This window comes from Pristis pectinata, chromosome 3 (genome assembly GCF_009764475.1).
Source record: "Pristis pectinata isolate sPriPec2 chromosome 3, sPriPec2.1.pri, whole genome shotgun sequence".
NCBI lineage: Eukaryota > Metazoa > Chordata > Chondrichthyes > Rhinopristiformes > Pristidae > Pristis > Pristis pectinata.
Window position 1 is genome coordinate 108224056 of NC_067407.1, and position 18232 is coordinate 108242287.

Sequence of the window (18232 nt, forward strand, 5' to 3'; positions counted from 1 at the left end):
ATAGGGTCCCTAAAAGACCAAAGTAGACATCTTTTTGTGGAACTGCAGGAGATGGGCGAGGTCCTCAACTATTTTTCTCCTCTGTTTTTACCATGGAAAAGGACATGAAAACTTCAAACCTTGAGATAGTTAATGGGGATGTCTTGGGGATAGTCTGCATTACAGCAGATAAATCTCCAGGGCCTGATCAGGTATATCCAAGAACACTGTGGGAAGCTAGAGAAGAAATTGCAGAAGCCCTGGCTGAGATATATGCATCATCGTTTGCGATGGATGAAGTGCTGGAAAACTGGAGGGTGCAAAGACTGCAAAGAAAAACCTAGGAACTATAGACCAGTAAGCCTAACATTTGTGGTAGGTAAGTTACTAGAGGAGATTCTAAGGGATAAGATATACAAGCATTTGGAAAGACAGGGGTTGATTTGGGATAGTCAATATGGCTTTGTACATGGGAGACCAGGTCTCACGAATTTGATTTGAGTTTTTTAAAGAAGCAACCAAGACAGTCAATGAGGGTAGGGTGGCAGACGTGGTCTATATGAACTTCAGTAAAGTCTTTGAAAAGGTTTTGCTTGGTAGGCTGCTATGGAAAGTTAGATTGCATGGGATCCAGAGAGAACTAGCTTATTGGATACACAATTGGCTCAATGGGAGGAAGCAGAACGTGATGGTGGAAGGTTGTTTTTCAGATTGGAGGCCAGTGACTAGTGGTGCTCCCCAGGGGTCGGTGCTAAGCCCTTTACTATTTGTCATCTATATCTATGATTTGGATGAGAATGTACGAGGCATGGTTAGTAAGTTCGCAGGTGACACTAAAATAGGTGCTGGCATTGACAATGAAGATGCTTATCAGGATTTACAGAGGGATCTCGATCAGCAGGGTAAGTGGGGTGAGGAATGGCAAATGAAGTTTAATGTGGATAAGTGCGAGATGTTGCATTTTGGGAAGACAAATGAGGATAGGATTTTCATAGTGAACAGTAGGGCCCTGGGGAGTGATGTAGAACAGAGGGACCTAGGAGTATAAGTACATGGTTCCTGGAAAGTAGCGTCACAGGTCAACAGAGCGGTGAAGAAGGCTTTTGGCATGCTGGCCTTCAGTCGGGGCATTGAGTATAGAAGTTAGGATGAAATATTGCAGTCGTACAAGACAGTGAGGCCACCTTTGGAATATACGAAAGATGCCATTAAGCTGGAAAGAATGCAGAGGGGATTTAAGAGGATGTTGCCAAAATTCAAGGAACTGAGTTATGGAGAGCAGTTTAGCAGTTGGGACTGATTTCATTGGAGCATAGGAGAATGAGGGGTGATCTTATAGAAGTGTATAAAACTATGAGGGGCATAGATAGGGTGAATGTGCAGTCTTTTTCCCAGGGTTGGGGAATCAAGAACTAGAGGAAATAGGTTTAAGATGAGAGGGGAGAGATTTAATAGGAACCTGATGGGTAACTTTTTCACCCAGAGGGTGGTCAGTATATGGAATAGGCTGCCAGAGGATGCAGTTGAGGCAGACAGGTACGTGGATAGTAAAGGTTTATAGCGATATGGGCCAAATGCAGGCAAATAGGACTAGTTGGGCCGAAGGGCCTCTTTCAGTGCTGTATGATTCTATAACTCTATTACTTACCCCTTTAGCCCCATCACATTCTGGCTGAGGTATTTAAGATCCACAGGATACATCAACAAGGTTACTTCAACAACATCCTCTGCAACTTCTTTCACATGCAGGTTAAGAATAGCAATATCACAGGAATACTATTACGACTTGAACATATATTATGGTTCCTTCTTCATCACCTGGTAAATATACAGGAAATCCCGAACTAACAGAGTCATAGTCAAACCATGACCAGAAACAATTCACTCTCACATTCAAAGGACAATTAAATTTGAATGTACATAGACATCTCTGCATAACAAATAAAATGCCCTCTATAATCAAGAGTAATGCCACTTAACAAAGCTGAGTTCTCATGTTAAATTAAATTGTAGACTTCATTGAAAATTTCCAAAACTGCCTATCGTCAATTTATTGTCAATGGTAAACTGCATTCAGCAGTTCAGGTCCATAGAACTATTATAAGTATGTAACTGGTTTCAGTGCAGCAATTCGAAAAGCTCACTGGATAAATGCATTGCATAGTTTTCTGCTAAACCAAACAGAATAGGAAGGTTCCAGTTTTGATGCGAAGTCTGTGCTGAGTTGGATGGTTTCAGCCAGGATAATTCAATCAGCTTCAGTGACCCCAAACTAGAGAGTACAAAGGAGGAACAACTGGAAATTGTGGGCTAAATAAATGGTGTTCTTTGGAGTAGTACAACATTCTCAGAAGGTTGTAAGGCTGATGGTGGTGGGAGGAGCTTGGGAGGTGGTGTGAGGAACCAGATCAAGAAGGACAAATTCATGAAGGAATTGGAAGAAGAAAAGAATTTAAAATCAAAGCATTGATGGACAGATAGTCAATGTAGGTCATCAAGCACTGCACTAATAGGTGAATAGTATAAGTTAGGATATGCAGGAGAGTTTGGGTTGACTTTAATTTTAGGCAGCATGGAAGATGAGAGGCAGGCCAAAAGGAAATGGAATAATTAAGTTTAGAGACAGCAAAAGCATGAAAGAGGATTTATAACAGAAGCCAAGTTGGATTATATTAAAAAAGTGAACACTGAATACATGAGATGGAAAATTTGAGGCTATATTGATTAAAACCTATCTTTTGTATTACCATGAACCGATTCTTTTTTTTTAAAATTATGCTATGGATTCCCTGCAATGAAGCAGAGAGTGGCACATTCTGAGTGGTCCATGTTGATTGTTGAGCTGTAGAATTGATGTTAATTTTTATATTTATTAGTTGATTCTGGTGAAATATTTAAAATTCTCTTAAAGTTTTTGCTGGTCACCAATAATTTAATAAAAGCTAGATGATCTTTTTTCTTAACTCTCTCATTACAAAGGCATTAGGACACATTCAAGGAAGAGACAGTAAAGGTTCAGTACACATACCTTCACACTAAGAAAAAAGATGGAACTTACAAGTCTAGTCTGTCCAGTCATTGAGCAGCATACATAGTAGAATGAAGCAAAAAAGAGACGTCGATAGCATAGAGTATGCAGTGAATTTCAGGAGGAAATAGGAAGGTAAAGGGCTGCGTGAAAAGCTATTTGCAGGTAAAACCAAGGAAAATATGGAATGGGAAAGGGGATAACAAAGGCAAGTTTAGGGTGTATTAGATACCAAAAGGGTAACCTGGGTATGGAGATGAACGACATAAGAATGGTTCTAAATGAATACTTTGTGTATAACTTTAATGTCTGTATACTCCTTTCACAAATGAAAGGAGGAGTATACAGGCATTAAATTTAATGAAGATTGAATCAGATTATTTAATATGATAAACATAGAGAGGAAATATTAAGTGGCCTAGTATCTTCAAAACATAGACACATCTTCAGGTTCAGGTAAAATATATCCCAAGTACAAAGAGAAACAAGTGAGGAAATTATGGAGGCTCTGACCATTATTTTCAAAATCTCTTTGGTAATAAGCTTGACACTTCAGAAGTAGCATGGAAATATGCTTGGAACAGAAGAAAGTAATAGATCAAGCAGTTATAGGCAAATCAGTCTAATTTTGGTAGTGAGCTGAGTATAGGAAAAAATTCTGAAGGCAGTATCAGAATCAGAATCAGAATCAGATTTATTATCACTGACATAGGACGTGAAATTTGTTGTGTTGTAGCAGCAGTACAGTGCAAAGACATAAAAATCTATAAATTACAAAAATAAATAAATAGTGCAAAAAGGAGAAATGAGGTAGTGTTCATGGGTTCATGGACCATTCAGAAATCTGATGGCAGAGGGGAAGAAGCTGTTCCAGAATCATTGAGTTTGGGTCTTCAGGCTCCTGTACCTCCTCCCTGATAGCAGTAACAAGAAGAGGGCATGTCCCAGATGGTGAGGGTCCTTAATGATAGATGCCATCTTCTTGAGGCACCGCCTCTTGAAGACGTCCTCGATGATGGGGAGGGTTGTGTCCATGATGGAGCTGGCTGAGTCTACAACCCTCTGCAGCCTTTTGCAATCCTGTGCATTGGAGGCTCCATGCCAGGCTGTGATGCAACCGGTCAGGATGCTCTCCACTGTATTTCTATAGAAATTTGTAACAGTCTTTGGTGACGTAGCAAATCATCAAATTCCTAATGAAGTAGAGCCACTGGCGTGCCTCAATCAAGAGCAGACAGTATGGATTTGACAACGGAAATTGCATCCCACAAACAAAAGACTTTATGAGAAAGTAACAAGTAGAATTGATAAGGACAGCAACTTGTATGTGGTCTAAATAGATTTTAACAAAGGCTTTAATAAGGAGCTGTGTGGAGACAGATGAAAAAAGTAAAAGACTGGGAGATCAAAGGAATGGTGGGAAATTAGATCCAAAATTGGCCAAATAGTAGAAAGCAAAGAGTAAAGGGTACTGATCAGGGATGTAATGGCTAGAAGGCTGCATGCAATGAGGACTGATGCAGGGACTATTGAAGGGTCTCGACCCAAAACATCGAAAATTCCTTTCACCCCACAGGTGCTGCTCAACCCACTAAGTTTCTCCAGCAGTCTCCTTTTGCTCAATCTTAGTGCAGACTTCTGTGAAGCCGCAAAAAATGCCACAACATCTTTTTCATTCTTTCGCATGCAATGCTGCACTTCATCTCGAACAAGCTTTTCATTAAAGTGGAGTCAATTTAAAAGACAAATGCCTGTGTCACCTCCACTCCAGAACCAAAATCATCTCAACTTCAGTCTTCCAGCTAAAAGTCATCATCAACTCATGCACTGAAGCATCATTCAACACTCAAATAAAAACAGAACTGGGAAAAAGAGAAAAACAAACTAGTTTTCAGTAGGAGAGAAGGGGAAGGAATGTGTAGAACAAAAAGAATATCTCTGATAAGGTGAGTCCAAAAGTATTACCGAATGCAGTTACAAGCACATGAAGCTTCTTTGTGTAATGAGTTTTTATTGGCAAGGCCCAGCAGGCCAGACTATACAAATGGAATAACCAAAACAGAAATGCCCAGTTCTGATACAGACAGATAAAATTTGCTAAAGTCGGAGAATTCAACATTGAATCGGTTGGCTCAATACTTGACATCTGTGAAACAGAGATCCTCTATCAACCTGACCCCATTGCACATCACAATAAAAATCCATGACAAGACCCCAGAAAACATAGACTACTGCCATATGTTGGAAACCACCTCTCAATGAAGAAAGACATTAATGATGAAATTGACTGTTCCCCACAGCACCAACACAGCCTTTGCCCATCTGAAGAAAAGAGCCTTTGAAGATTAAGGTCTCAAACCCAGAACAAACATGATGGTCTACTGAGCAGCAAAGATCCTTCTTCTCCTGCACAATGGACTGCTTGTAGCAGGTGCCTCAAAACACTGGAGAAATATCACCAACAAAATCCTGTAAACTTTAGCACAGGGTAAGAGAGTAAATGTCAGTGCCCTCTCCCAGACTAACAACCCCACACTGGGGCTTTACTTACAGTCAATTCACTCCAATGGACAAGCCACACTGTTCACATGTCAACATCAGATTCCCATGCTCTTCCAAGTTCCATCAAGGAAAAGAATTATGAAATAGATAATGGAAAAGATTCTAGGATACCTCCTTGAAAAAGTGTAACATCCTCAGAGACTTATGGGAATCCCTCAACAATGACCTCTGAAGATGGAGAAGGGGCATTCAGAATGGCACTAAGAACCTCCAGTCCATTTGTCAGTCGCACAAGCAGCTAGATGCTAACAGAGGTGGGAGTGCAGCATGTTTCAAACCACCTTTCTGCCCACCCTATCAAGCATCTCCTTCCCTGACACTGGCCTCATCTGTCTCCTTAGAACCCACAGACCTGTAATGGAAACAAGTCACTCTGCATCTCAAGGGATTCCTTCAGATAAGAAAGAGAGAGCAAATACTATAGTATCCCTTCCTATTAGGGCCATTTTCTAGATTACAAATTCGATTAAAAAAACACATTAAAACAGTTCAATTACATTCCAATTATAACATTTTCAAATGGTACTAGAGGAATAACAATTAAATGCAAATTTCAAGGTATCAAGTGCAAAATCCAAAAATATCACAAAGCTACTTATGAACCTATGGAGAATAAACCACGCCATCGTATTAAGACACAAAAATGAAGAAATAAAAAAACTAATGGATTTAGCGATGTGCAACAATGGATTACAAATAAAAGATGCCTGGTCACTTAGAAATGTACCTATTTGTCCGATTAACACTTTGGCATAAAAAGTGGCCTGGTCTTGGAGCTGCAGAACGTCGGGATCCAAATTGTTTTGATAACTCGCTCCAACCAAAAGCAGCACGTGTTTTCCAACTCCCTCCGGAGTTTCAGATAAAGTAGCGATGTCTTTGAGATTGCAGCACGGGGAAACAACAAACGTAATCTGTAACCTCAGAATCGTGCTGCTAGTAATCTGAAATCCACATGAACGGGTGGCACTACACAATATTGTTGTAAAAATATGAATTATTGTACGGGTGATCCATCTGGAACGTCCTGTGTGCAGTCTGTGATAAGAGGTGTCCAATGTTAATAAACAGGTTTCCTCTACACCTCATCAGCGCCTTCCTTTTCTAAGCAATTGTTCCTTTAATGTTTTGGCGTGTTTTTCCATTTATTCAGAAATGCGCCTCTGGGGTAGATGCGAGATTATTCGTCGCGTTTCAAAAATAAGTGCTAAGAATGGAGACACCTGTTTTGGAAAGAGGCTAGCGCTAAAAATGATTATAAAATCGTCGTTTTAGGCCAGAGTGACCTCAAAGAGGATTGTTATTTACTTCCACGTTGGAAACTGTTGCAATCGCCTCCCAATCGACATTGTATTTTCTTTGGCAATTTATAACTCAATAGGAAAATCCAAGCAGACAAGTTATGCACAAGAAAACATAATCATGTTGGAACAATAAGACACCGAAAATTACAGCTTATTTCAAGAAGTGAAGAAAGGAAGAGTTTAGAGAATGAAAATGGGAAATAAAAGAAATCAGCCTGTTTGATAAGAAAAATGAATAATCCCCTAAGTAATCAACGAATTTCTGAGACGAATTAAAGATTCAACTCATCTTTTTCCTTCAGCGTTTCTATGTATGGTGTACTTGTTCATACCGTAAACGCGTTGCCGGAGCTAACTGGATTCCAGCACTTAATTTATCTGCTCCGCCACACATTTCTCGGGCACACTGAGATTTTTAATTGAAATCCCCCTAAGTAATATGTCTTACAATATATCAACTATAAATACTCTTGATTTGAAATAAAAGAGACAGCGAGAGCATTTATTTTATTATTATCCACTCTATAATGATTTTTGAAAGACCACTAGGTCTTATATCCAGACTATTTATGATGATCTTGACCACATTTCGAACAACTGGATTTACACCTTCAGAGCATGATTGCTTTATATAAGTATAATCTGATGATATTAATAAAGCAGCCTTTAGGTTATTTCAACAAGAATCACTTGATCCGTGGTGTTAAAAATTGGACATGTTTAACCTTTTCTTCAAATATTCAAGTTAACTGTAGTTATAGTTAAATGAAAATTAACACAAGCATTTTGTATCTCTCTCTAAGAATTGTCCGATTTAAAGATACAAGAAACCATTATCGTTTAATTCAAAGTTTATTTTCATTATAATGACTTCAACATAGTTATTATTTTCTAAATCTATAAATGGGCCAAAGCTGCCAGAAATATGGTAACATTCAAATAAATTATTCAGAATCCCATTTACAGAAACAAATAATATTTTTATTATTTAAAATCAAATCTGTTCAAGTTCACATGTGTGTGAGTAATGTATGAAATGGAACCATTTGACATAAACTGATGAAATATTTCCTAAGTGCTTCAGCTCTCCTCTGAAGAATTTTCAGATATGGAATATTTAAGCAAGTATTAAATCCAACTCATTAAGGCATGATGTCAGGAAGCAACTCTTCACTAAAAATAGATTGTGGAAATCTGGAACTATCTCAGCCAAAACAAGGTTTTGTTGAGGCTAGATGAAATGAAAATTTCAAATCAGAGATCAATAGATTAGTTATATATGGATTATGTAAAGAATGTGAGTAGCTGGAGTTAAGATTGAGATCTGCTGTGGTCTAATTAAGTGATAGAAGTAGCTTATCCAGGTTTCTGAGCTTGCAGAGTTGGGGCCGACCATGGGGATGGGTGCTGTGAAACTAATCTAAGCTCACTGGTTTAATATCCAATGGGATACAAATTCATACCTTGCCAACTGTCCAGAGGGTTTATTGAATGTTCTCAACACTGTTCAGATTAGTTAATCTAATACAGAAGATAGCAGTTTAAGGATTGCTCATTATCTTTAAGTACTTATTTTTTGATTACTGGATGAAGAGTTTTACCTACCCATGATTAGAACTCAAGCAGTGTCCTGGGCAGGGGAAATGAAATCCTGTGAGGCAGTGCTAGCAAAGTACTCCCAAACTGGAATTCATTGTGTGCCAATCAGTCTGAGTTTAAAAAATGTCTGCAGCATAAAGGAAAAGGACTACAGAATGAAAAATACAATTGAAATATAGAATAGTACAAACAGAAGGAGGCCATTTGTCCCAGCAAGTCAGCATCAGCTCTTTCAAAGAGCAATCCGGTTCATTCTAGTTTCCTTTTGTTTTACCATATCCTTTTCTGGTTCAAGCACTTACAGAATTCACTTTTCAAGGCTATTATTGAAACTGTTTCCACAGCCTTCTTGGATGGTGCATTCTAAATCTTAACCACTTGTTTCCAAAATCAAGTTCTCCCTCACTGACATTGGAACAATACTTGAGCTGCTTAAATTTAAACAGTTCTATCACATCTTTTCATAGCCTTCTATCCTCTAAAAAATGAACAACTAATCATCGAAAATATTTCCAGAGTGAATAATAAGGAAATAAGGCAAATGGATAACATAGGAAAATAGATAAATTGCATCATTAGACAATGACTGATTAACATTTCATTTCCATTTTCTTGCTTTTGTTCAATATCCCTTGATGCCCCCTACTTAACATACATGTAGTCTTGAAAGCTGAATTTTTTCCAGTATCCACAACCTATGATGGGAGAATTTCAGATTTCTACCAGGTTTAACATGAAAAAGTACTTTCATATTTCAGTTTTGAAAGGTCTCGCAATAAGTTAAGATATACCCCGACCAGTAGAAATTGTTTATCCATCTCAAACTTTACACATCCTTTTAAATACCATAAACATAACATCCTTGATCCTTTACTTTTAAGGGATTTAAAAAGAAAGGCTTTCACAACATTAGGATTCGCCAGATCACTTTGCAATCAATGAAGGGTCTTCCATCTGAAACATTAACTCTGTTATCTTTATTCTTATTTGAAATGGTGCCTTTTATGTCCAATAAGAAGCCAGAAGGGGTCATGGTCTTAGGTATCAATGAAAAGACAGCACCACCAGATCTGTGGTTCTCCTTCGGTTCTGTGTTGAGTGCTGGGCTCAGGTTTATGCAACTAACATGAATAGGGAATATTTAACTAAGCCCAGGTATAGATCTAGTGAATCCATGCTGCCATCTCTCTAAAGACCAATATATCCACCCAAAGATACAGTGTCCAAACCTGAATATGAACAACATCAGGTATGCAAAGTAACAAATAAAACAAGTGGAATACTGCATCAATTGCAGATGCAAAGATAACTTTAGCACAAATTGTAAATATCATGTTGATAATGCATAAAACATGGAAATGCTACGTTTAGCCCCTTAGTACAGAAAATTAGACAATCAGAGAAGACTACTGAAATTCAAGTTACCATGTTAAAGACATGCTAAGCATTAGTTAGACAGAAGAATCATTAATTAGGACAAGAAAACTCATCAGTTTGATGTTGATGAACAAAACGGTGTTGCTTAGGCATGTGATAATGACTGCTTTCCTTGATGCCTCATCAACTTGGACTCATCCCAGCACTGGCAGAAAACCCTTCGCTGTATTAGACCACGTGATGGTGGAAACAGCACGCCACACTGAATTGGGTGTGGGTGTGTGTGTGTGTGGGGGGGGGGGGGGGGGGAGGGGGTGGTAATCAATGGTCAAAAATCGACTCTAGATTCCATATATATTTCTATACAAATGCTGCTAAATATCCCTATGCACAGAATAAGTGAGGACCCGGAATGTAATCTCAGGTTAAATATGTATTTGGCATGAGTAGAACTATCCTTTGTTTCAAAAATGCTGACCCAATATTCTTAATATGTTCAAAAGGGCACCGCCCTTCTACGTCAACTTCGAAAATGCATTAGAATTTATATCCCCTTGTTAATAAATTGAAATGTTAGAAAACGTCAGATTTACCAATTTATCGTTAGGGGTTCTTCATTAACATCCCATTACCTTTTCCATCCATTCCAAAGCCTGGGCACATAGTGTCCAAGAGCAATTTTGCTCTCGTTCGTCTTGGGGATATAATTCTTGGAGAATTGTGACAATGATTTCATTGGAAATACATCACCCAAGATATCCTGGGTAACCACGGAATAAAACGGTTTCCCAATTTCAGAAAAATCCTCCGTTTCACCACTTGTTCCATTTGTTTAATCAGCGATCTTAGTCGCTTTGAACACTGTGACATGTGTGCCCAAATTTTACCAGAAACTGTATTGAGTAATGATGCACAGAAAAAAGAAAGGTCAGTGAGCGAGATAATTATTGGGAAACATTCAAAAGTTAAAATACTAATTTGTTTGAGTTGAGTACATTTTACTGGAATGCGTCACATCTCAAACCCGCATCGATTAAGAATACAAGCTTTCCCTAAATGGAATACTGGCAGCTAAAATACCTTTCTGGTTTTACGAAGTTGCTGTAGGAAGGGAATAAACACGTCTTTACACGGGGGGCAGTAACTGATCGCGTTGCACTCAGGTAACTCAGTACGAAATGGATCTGCAATAAAGGGTCAGTTTGTTTTCAGTCATAGATTACGATCCTTAAGGAGGCCTGCAAAACAAGACCACGAGAGGCATAATTGTAAAATACCCATCCCCAAGTCTGCTTTGCGCCCTACAATGTGTTTTTTTCCTGCCAGGGTGAATAGTGTTTCTGTTTTTTTTTAATATTCAGTAAAATAACGTTCAGTTTTGCCAACTCAGATCTATGAAATGCATGGCGTGGGACCTCTCGAGCTCAACTGGCCATTTCAGAAGTGATTACAAGTGAGCTACAGTATGACGCTGATGAAAATCTTACTAAGTTTGCAGGTTCATATTAAATCAGCTACCGAGAGGAAATTTTAAGAAAGCAAGGGTGACGAAATGCCGAGTGCAACTTTTAGCTGTCACCTGTGGGGTATTAACTATAATCCCGAGTGGAAAAGCTGAAAACAAATTTATATTACAATAATAAAGGAATGCAGTTAGAAATGCAGAAACACAAGACTGGGAGGAGACGACTATGGAAATGTTTGGACATATACTTTATCGCTGATGGTTAACTGCGAAACTATTTCACGAGTGTGGAATTCTATGGCAACTAAAGTTTTCAGTTAACCATCAATGATCGAGTATATTCCATTTGTCCAAACATGTTTGACTCAATAACTGAGTACACTATAACCTTTAAGGCGGCCCAAGCCCCACTGGGGAATATTGGAGTTAGTACTAAACTGTGCACGTCTTCCCTCTAAACATACAGTTAACGCGTTCCTATAATGACTATCGCGATTAGCGCTACTCCCATTATAACAAATCCAAGGACAGACGATAGCCGCACTCCTTAGTTTTTTTTAGCGTTGTTCAGCAACTGGTGTATGTACTTTACCTTAAAATCGTTCCCCTCTAAGTCTTCTGCTTGAAATTAGACCATGGACAGGGTGGAGCTCGTGCTTTAGATTTCGATGTATCATTTGCCATTTCCTCTCGGTTTATTTGAGCGTTTATCCTGTATTTTGCAGTAAAAAGGTGTAACCTGGATTTTAAATCTACAATTGAAATCAAAACCAGTTCTATCATAATTTTGAGCGATATGTGTAACTTGTGCCAAGCTAAACCTGAAATACATTAATCGCTAACATTTTTGCCTGATTGACCAAACTGCAATGACATGATCTCTATGATCATATAATACAGAGAGATAAAAATCTTTCAACCTAATATGTCGAGGCATCCCAATATTGTACTTGATGAATATTTTTCTTTACAAATCAACAATTTTAAGTAATTAGGGCTGCAATCCATATCGTATCCAAATACCCATTCAGCATGACAATTATCTTAAAGCAAACAAATGTTATTTATTTAGATAGACTTTATTTCATTTTTTCTTTATTGATTATCTTAATTATGTAAATAGTTATTCGATCAGATTAGTTACTGCTTTTGGATGACATGGCAGAATAGATGGAGCCAACTCGATCTGGAGAAACATCGCTTTTGTAACACCCAAATGTCGGGATGACATTTACAACAGACTCCTGCTTTCTTACGTTTAATGCACATTAAATTATCAACTTAGGTTTGCGAAGCTAACCTGACAAACAGGACACCTACAGTCATCAGAGGAGTCTGGTAAAGTTACTTTCCACCACTTCATTAGTTGCCATATCAATTTTTAATTTGCAAGAGTTCAAAGGAGGATTCTAAATTTTAGAAGGCAGAAACTCTGGTAACTTTCATTCTTTTTTTACTGTTCTGAAAAACAACGTTAGGGTGATCGACGAAAGAATAAAGCTTCGTTCTACACAGAAAAGTAGATCATTAGCTGTGGGCAGATACAGCTTAGTCGTTACAGTTGAACTATGATATGTATTCGCAACATAGGAACAATGCGATTGGCGCGCATCGAAAACTGTTTGAATACATAAAGCTCCATTCATTTCTGATAGCGGCATAGAATAAGCGCTGTCAAGTCCTAAAGTTTGAGATTTGACAAATCCGATTTGGAAGTGGCAGAAAATTTCATCCCACTTATGTCTAGAAAGGCTATATATATTTCTTAGTCTGACACTCAACAGCGTCAAGAATTGATTCGGTTGTTTTGTAAAGCTAGAGTGTCCATTAAAGAAACGCAGGGGGTCCTTCGTCAATTTCAGCACGATATCTTGTTGATTAAACCTGAAGTGCCCAAGATTTTTCTATAAGTTTAAAGAACATGATATATAACTATTCACTAGACTTAACTTCATTAAGCACTGAATCGTGTCCAATTTTGTCTCTCCATCATTGCACTGTATTGAATTCATGCGCCAAATAGGTATGGTATGGTCGAAACTGCGAAGTCTTTGATTTGTTGTCAGAAGATACATCGCAGTTTATCGTCGCAACGGTTAATGTTATCAAATTACATTGTGAATAACAAATCTGTGTCTTAAACGTCAATGCCTTTAAGCAATGACTAATATATAACAGGCAGAAAGTAACTTGTGATCACTATGGTTAACTGTCAGTCAGCATCATAAAAGAATCAAAAACTCATGATTAGAAAATTGCCATGGCGTTTTGATAAATAACATAATGTCAACATTTTTGTATGCTTAGGGGGATTTTAAAGGAAGTTACTATATCAGGACTAACACTGGTTTAACTGGGATTTATCACTGTACATCCGTAACTCTTCGCATGTGCAGATTTCATTACGTATGCCGCAAAAAGTTCCCCCATTCTGTTAATTTCACTGCATTCCTCCACTTTCGATGTTACCATCACTTGTAGCTATAAGCACTTGATTTAGATTTCAGGGGTTGGAAAAAGTGACACATCCTATATATCCAACGTTAACCCCTTCCAGCACTTTGTTTATCTTCACTTTCAGCTTTCCCTACCAGAGATTAGGGTTCCCCCAGAGTCCGGATGCGGTCCGAATATTGATTGCGCATCTTTTTTTTTCCACCGCTACACTGGCTTGTCCGACATCAATCCTCCCTAGTGCCTATTGCCGGCACACAAATAGATTTTGTTTTGTTGCTCTGCTTTAATAGTAGTGAGCAGATCTTTCTTTCAAACATTTTGTTGGAAGTAAAACAGCTCCAGTGTTCTTTACTTCTGAAATCAAATAACACGAGTCGAGTCCGGGGGAAATAGGACAATAGAAAACCTTTTTTTTATATAGAAATAATTCAGTTTATTGTAATATGCGGCTCAGCGGCTCCAGTCAGAGTTGGCAATTGCTGAACAAGAGGAGAAAGGCGCCGGGGGGGGGGGGGGGAGGAGGTGGGGCGGGTTGGTGGGGGGGTGGGGGGGGGGAGAGAGAGGAAAATATCCTGAACCCTGGAGCACGTGACGCCTCTACCCCAGTCTTCGCGCCGATTGGTTGGAAGGCAACATTTTGAAGCCGACCGCCAAGCCTTGCCTCATTGGACAGCGGCGACGGCGGCCGCGATTGGTTCGGGCGGGTGATGTCACAAAGACTATGACGCGCGTTCTTCCTGTTTCCTTCCTCGCGTCTTGAAGTGTATCTTCAGCGGTTGGCGCAGAATTAACAATCAGAGAGAGAGGGGAAGGCGGCGCGAAGCCCTGCCTCCTGGAGGTATACAGCCCTCACCGTCTCTACCCCCCTCTCTCTCTCCCTCCCTCCCTCCTGCAAGCAGCAAGCTTTCCTCTTCGTTGGCCACTAATACTACAGCACAGTAAGTAACCTTGTTCCTTGCTTTACCTTTATCTGCGTCCTTCAGAAACTTTAAACGCCTGCTTGCAGCTGGTTCCCGTGCCTTCCCAGGGTTTCTTTTTTTAAAAAAAATCCCATATGTATTTTAGAAAGAGGAAAAAGAGTGGAGAAGTATTTCTAACCCCTTTTTGTTTTGTATACAATACGCTGCTTGTTTTCCAAATATTGCTTTGTCCCATCATCTGCTGCCTCTTTGTCTTTTGTCAAGTACAGTATCCTAGGTATTTCGTGTCTCGTCATGCAACGGATTTGTTTTTTTTTTGATTTGCGTGGGTACTTTCTTTTTTTCCTGATCTAGTGAAGATTTGTTAGTTTCGGTTTGCTTTCTTTTGGGATATAATTTAGTTAATAAATGTGCTGTTGTGTAGTTAGATCCGTCTTGCATTGTGCTCACGCTGGTGATTTCGTGAAACTTTAATAGAAACAGTGATTAAATTAAGGGTATTTTAAAGTGGATGGAGGGTCATATTGGCTGTAGTCCTTGCTATTATCTCTTTCCCCCACCTCCTCTTCTCCCCCCCCCCCGCCCCCCCCACACACACACGGACACAGACACATACACGCTCTCAAGGCGGCTGTATTGATGGTCAGATATGGACAAAGAAGTTGTCGTCACAAGGTGTCCTTTGTCAAAAATTCCCCCCTTGTACCCACTTGCATTTCTGTTCTGAATAGTCGTTGTATCTCAGGGAATTAGTCTTGCGTTCATAGCAATAACGCATGAAACTCCGACCTCGCTCTTGATTGTACTTAGCGTGGAGGTGCGCTGTCAGATCGAATGGTCGGATTTGCATTGACAAGGATTGATTAACAGTAAACAAAATTTAACAGGAAGCTACGTTTGAACAGTTGGAATGATAATATTGGCGGAAAATATGCATTTTGTTTTAATGCAAGTAGGTTGTAGATTATTTGGAGAGGAGGAAGAGAAAAGCATTGGCCTTACCGGGAAAGTGAAATCAACTTTCAGAAAGTGGATTTTGCAGCATCGCGGATCTTGGAAGCGTAGTTTTGTGGTTTGATTAAAATAATCCAAATAGTTGTTGCTGGTGCTGTCCTTCATTATTTGCGTATTGCCGCCTTTAGTTTGAGCTTGGTGGAGATCTGGGTTTGTTCTCCTGTGACTGTGACCTTTTTAGAATTGCCTTTAATTGTTTACAGACAATTCAAAGTCGCTGGCATCCCCGTGTGTCTTGTACATTGTTCCTGAAATTGATGTTTACCCAGCCAGCTGCTGGATGCCTGTAACACAGGCGCAACAACGGAAGGATCGCCTTGCTAATGTTTTCCTGAAGGTTCCCCACCACCCCCACCCCCTTCAAACGCCAGGCCCGTCTGAAAGTGAACTGGTAAGCACTTAAAGGCAGACTTTTTTTTAAGAGGCGAAGGTCCAGGATGGTGAAAGGTGTTGAATGGTATTGGCACTAGACAGACACTGCGCATGGGCACTGACAGACAGGTGCGCTGTGTCGAAAAGGCAGGTGCAGCTTCGTTTTACAAGGGCTCAGCGGTGTCTCTCTTTATAAAGAGCCTGCGATCAGATCCTCATGAAAATCACGATATATCAAATTGAACGCTGTCCCGCCCTCCGGAGAGTAAGCAATTTTTCCAAAATATAAAGGTATCGCCCATTGCTGGTAGCGTATTTTAAGAAAATTGTAATAAGGAACATTATACAATCCGCAAACACTTGTTTTCCGATCACTTGATAAAAGTCTCCTGTAAAAGGAATGAAATAATCTGAGAATTGTGCGAGATACAGAAGTCCAATCTAACCGCAGCAGCCCAGAGACGTGTTTTGTCTTTTCCAGCTGCTGCAAATCCCCATTAAAACTTTAGGAAAATTACTGCTTGGAAGTAATTTGAAGTATCAGTTTATTTCTCTAGAAATAATTCAAATGGATAACTAAACTGTAACAGCATTGATCTTGATAACATCTTCCTTTAACATCCATTAGTCTCCATAAAGTTTATTTTCCCGCAGTGCTTCGCTGTTTCAATTATACGTAAATGACATTTATTTAAATTTTCCATAATTATAGATCTTGCACATATCAGCAAAAAAACAATCGAATAGTTAACTTGGCATACCTAGGGAACCTACGTTTATAGTGGCTATAAAGTTTTAAAGTCAAACAAAACATTCGTGATTATTCAAGTTATTTTTTTTCTCAAACAAAGTTCCATATACTGTATACTTGATTAGATACCCTGCATCTTTGCAGGTGTGTAGTGAGTTCAACTGTCCAGAGGAAAACTAAATGGACAACTCACCTCCAAAGATTCAGCTTAAGTGACTGTGTTTTAATTAAAATGTTGGGAGAAAGAGAGAGACAGAAAAGTCTTGACGATTATTTGATGGATAAAAGATCAAGTTATTAACTTATGTGTATTTCATACTTTTATAATACGGGAATATTTTTATAATTGAGTGTTTTAATAGTTTAATGCACTGGTGTCTTTTCAGAAATTGAAAATGAGACCTGTTAAAATCAAAAATATTGTCCCTTTAAGACTGCTGTCTTTCCATGCACAGTCTTGTTAATCAATTTAGAGCCAACAACATCCACTTAAACCAGATTCTCCATTCTTCCCCTTTCCATTCTTCCTCCAACTCTGACCAGAAGGCTAAACAACAACTGCTGTCCTTATTGTAATTGCAGTTTAAAAAAAACAGTTGAATTAATATAAACGCTAAATCTGTAGGTGAATAAGCATGTAGAGGAATATTGCCCTTGCTGCAGGTAACCAGGCCACCTTATTCTCAAGGAAAACAACTGTGCATCCATTTTCTTTGTCTATCAAGACAATTATTAGAAGTCATTCATGTTTAAATACATCTAACACAACCAGTTTATCATTTCCCTCCACCCCACGCACTAATATGCAGCATGGATAGACCTTTGTTTTTAAAAATATAAATAGATATGTAATTTGGTGATGTTTGTTAACTATCATAATCTGTGGAACATATTTGAATGTGAGGTTTAAAATGATCTTTAACTAGTGAAGGACTTTTAAGGGCATGCATAGAATCTAAACATCTAATTTGAAGTGTTTTTACTGCTATGATCTTTGAAGTTAAGTCTCAAAATCTGTTCTAAACAGTGTAGAAATTAACAATATTGCTATTGCAATTTTGAAAGCGTGCTTAGTTGTCTTAAATGTTTATACCTTCAGTATAGTCACCAGCTTGCATCAGATTAACCAGGAGGATTCTGATAACTGTGTTATCCTAAGTATTATATTTTGTTCCAGTTTTATATTAGTTATGAACAACACATTCAGGGGACTAACACATTGCAAACCTAGATATCAAATCGCTCTGGAGGTAAGCAGGCTGATTTCATAAAAATCTTTATGAACTAATAACAAAGATCTGCAGGTTGGAAGTTGCTTGGGTAAAGCTTGTTTATGTAAAGATAGTCACTCACAGCTGTGGTCTTGTGGAATATGTGGATGTTTTTACAGGTGAGTTGAAAAGG

The 18232-nt window shown here is 38.8% G+C and overlaps 1 protein-coding gene and 1 long non-coding RNA gene across 7 annotated transcripts in view; one reads left to right on the top strand and one right to left on the bottom strand.

Annotated features, from left to right (window-relative positions):
- Positions 1–10185: 10185 nt before the first annotated feature.
- LOC127568156 (uncharacterized) lies at positions 10186–14226 on the bottom strand. Its single transcript, XR_007955975.1, has 3 exons — positions 13906–14226; positions 11907–12026; positions 10186–11087 (listed from the first exon to the last, which is right to left on the bottom strand). It is a non-coding gene; the product is annotated as an uncharacterized LOC127568156 (long non-coding RNA).
- A 278-nt stretch (positions 14227–14504) lies between these two features.
- prox1a (prospero homeobox 1a) overlaps positions 14505–18232 on the top strand; it is a 93964-nt gene continuing 90236 nt past the window's right edge. For 5 of the 6 annotated variants that reach the window (XR_007955973.1, XR_007955974.1, XM_052011570.1 and 2 more), the window contains exons 1-2: positions 14505–14709; positions 15909–16096. The gene's annotated coding sequence lies outside the window, so the exon portion shown is untranslated. The remainder of the gene's footprint in view (positions 14710–15908; positions 16097–18232) is intronic. The other variant, XM_052011571.1, reaches the window with a different exon arrangement.